The sequence below is a fragment of the Chrysochloris asiatica genome, unplaced genomic scaffold, assembly GCF_000296735.1.
Source record: "Chrysochloris asiatica unplaced genomic scaffold, ChrAsi1.0 scaffold00076, whole genome shotgun sequence".
Lineage (NCBI taxonomy): Eukaryota > Metazoa > Chordata > Mammalia > Afrosoricida > Chrysochloridae > Chrysochloris > Chrysochloris asiatica.
In genome coordinates, this window is record NW_006408594.1 from 11,082,026 (window position 1) to 11,085,532 (window position 3,507).

General features: G+C 40.1%; 1 protein-coding gene across 2 annotated transcripts in view; it reads left to right on the forward strand.

The window, feature by feature from the left end:
• SYN3 (synapsin III) overlaps positions 1-3,507 on the forward strand; it is a 697,366-nt gene that overhangs the window by 449,371 nt on the left and 244,488 nt on the right. The window lies entirely within an intron of this gene.

Sequence of the window (3,507 nt, forward strand, 5' to 3'; positions counted from 1 at the left end):
ATTTTAACATCAGCCATCATATGAGGTTGGGAATGCAGTGAACATTGTAATTCAGTCACTTTTACAAAAAAATTGGGTTTGGTTTTCAGAAATACCAGTTCTACTACATCATACAATAAGATTTTCTTTCAGAGCACAAGTGGAAACGTTGAGGTCTTTTATGCAGTTCTTGAGCTGTGACTCCAAAGCCCTGAGCTCATCTCTCCTTTACCACTTGGTCTGTTGTATTGGGCCAACCAACCAGCTTCCCTATACTTCTCATCCTGATAGAATTGCAGGGCAATATCAAACACATGATCACCCAGAGCCTCGCTGGTCACCAGTACTTGATCTACTGGTGATGATACTTTGCATATTAACATTGCCACCTCATGCCATGGATTAGCAGTACCCTGTTTTCTAATGAAAGCAGGGTTACCAGTTCCTTTAAAACTAGTCAGATTTGAGAACTAATTTAGAAAACCCATCCTTACAATTTTGTTTTTCTAGAACCACTCCTGATGTCAAAGGTCTTTGACTGGGTTCTTTGGAAAAGCAAAACCAGTGAAGCTAATCTACAGAGAGATGTACATCAAGGAAATGGCGCATAGCAGCAGAAAAGTTCCAAGTCCATGGGTCAGGGTGAAGATTTCTCCTGACTCATGTAACCACAGGAATTGATGAAGCTAAGACTGACAGGTCAGAGGACAGGCTGCAGAGGCTAATGAATCCAAGGTTGACAAGTAAGATGGCAGGCTACTGATGACTCCCATTGTGTGTTTTGGTAAGCAATACAGCAGGCCACGGGCTTAAGTCCAAATAACTGGAGGTCACATAATGATCCAGATGCAGGATCCAGACCCAGAAAAAAAGCAAGCAAACTTTGCCCAAGCATCCAACATATTAATAGCAGTCACACCACCAGGGAAATCTCATTTCAGTTGATTGGCTGCTCAAAGCAAATCTCATGAGGGAAGTGTTTACATTTTATTGCATCTCATCATAAGGGATTATTACATCTTAATTGCAAAACCCACTGAGAATCCAGGTCCACCCAAGTTGACACAAAACCATCACAGTCATCAAGGCTGATGTTACTCCATTCGACTAACTGATTCCATACATCTTCAATTTTCTTCATTTGTGTTTGCTCCACATGGGTGGGGAGAGACCAACAGCTGAACCTTAGATGGTTACTCACCAGCTTTTATGACCCCAGTCACTACTCACCAAAGTAAAATACAGGACACTGCCTTTGTGGACTCTCTTATGCTAATGGACCTTGGTCTCAGAACATGGCTTCAAGCCCCCAGACTCAAGCAAGTCATTCCTTCAAGGTATTTGGTTATGTCTAGCAAGCTGTCTTAACTTTGTCCCCTGTATGCTCAGAGCTTAGTCTTATAGGTTCTCCTTTGTAGACAGCTTTTTATTTTTCCCAAGCTCCTCACAAGATTCTTTGATTTTGGAAAGTATGATTATGGTGATTTTCTTTTGAAATCTATCTTGTTTTGGTTCATTGAGCTTCCTGAATGCATATCTTCATGTTTTTCATAATATTAGTGAAGATTTCTTCTAACAAATCTCAGACAATTTTCTCTGTGCTTTTGTTGTTGTTGTTGTTCCTTCTTCCTCTTCTAAAATTTTGATCAGACATAAATTAGTCCTCTTGATGGTGTCTCACATTAGTCTTCAGATTTCTTCATTTTGTTTTGCTGTGCTTTGTTTTTCATTCTTTTTCTGATTGCTCTTCTGTTAAGCGCCATTGAGCTAGCTCTGACTCATCGTGACCCTATGCATAAACACAAAAAAACACGACCTAGTCCTGCACCGTCCTCAAAATTGTTGTTATGTTCGAGTTCATTGTTGCAGTCACTGCGTCAGTCCACCTTGTTGGGGGGTCTTCCTGCAGATCCCTCCTGATAATATGTCCAAAGTGTATGAGACAAAGTCTCACTTTCCTCACTTCTAAATAGCATTCTGACAGCACTTATTCCAAAACAGATCTGTTTGTTTATCTGACAGTCCATGGTAGTTCCTTTTTTTTTAAGTTTTTATTGTGAATTGAGTGATCGTTTACATGGGAGGACATCGGTTTTACACTCATCCTATCATATTTCATTTCATTGCAATGATTACAATCCCCTCCATGCATCATCATTCAACAACATTTGCTTTCCATTCCCTCTGTTTTTGTTTTTTTGATGTACACATAAACACCACTCAGAAATATATAATAATTTAAACAACTCAAGGCACATTCTGCAAGCCTCCGTCTTGGCTGCCAGCACACAGCCTTTCTCTTTCCATACATCTAGAGTTCTCAACTGCTCTATCTCTCCATGTCATCACCTCTGCCTCCATCTATGGTGTCCCTGCTTCTCTGGATAGAGTTCAACGTTCCACTCACGCTCTTCTATTTTGGTGGTCCTAGGGTCCTCTGTTTCTGGAATGTAAGATTCACTACTTACCCCTTTATGTTACGAAACTTCTACCTTTACAATTGTGACAATCATAGTTAGTCATGGTAACAATTACTCACTGTTGAATCACAAAAATCTTATCCCCATCTCCTTTCACCAGACCCATCTAGACAAGATGAAAACTATTCAGTGGGGATTCTACCTTCCCCTGCACACTCTGAAACTAAACTCCCTCTTGAAAGCTTGTAAGCCAGTCACTGCTTGCCTTTAAATGCATCTCCCCTCCCCTCAAAATTTTGGTAGTCAATGTCTAAGTTTCCTGTCCCTATCAATCCTGTGTACAGAGGGGATACAACTGATCCTTGATGTGAAGACTCTTTCCCTCTCAGCTAGTATTTTGATCTACTACATGCATAGTGTAGGTCAAGTTCATCAATTTGTAGCAATTTACACTTGTTTCCTTTATCACATTTTTTGTCTTCTAGTTGATTTCAGAACATCAAGCCATCAAAGCTACGTCAGATCTGCAAGTTTTGGAGTCCTTGTGCCTCTCACCTTATTTCACTTCCCTCTCAGCTCTTGCCCTGTGTGGCTATGTCCTTGTCCATTGGCTCAGGTGTCCCCAGGTCCCCCCCCCCACTCCAGTCCATGGTACTTTCAGTGTTCTTCACCAACACCACAATTGCTCTTCTAACAGATTAATATTAAATCCTTGTCTTCAGTCTCATTAATTCTGTGTTCTATTGATTCCGTTCTACTTCTTTGTCCTTTCAATGAGTTACCTATCTCTGAAATCTTAGTATTAATCTTCTGGATTTCTATTTTCCTATTTTTGTATGGTTTGTAATTTCTCATTTATTTTGTCAGTTTGTTCTGGTAATGTTTGCCTGAATTCCAGTTTTGTCTGTGTTGTCTTTAATCTCTCTCTCATCCACTGAAGGTACTTAAATGTCATTATCTTGAACTCCTTATCAGGTGATTCTAATGTCATTTCTTCCTGAGGAAGATTTTCTGGCTCTCTAGTTTGGTCACCTGTTTGAACCACTCTGAGGTTGTCTATTGTCTCTGAGACATTCTGGTGGTGTTATATTTATTTAATGGGTGATTG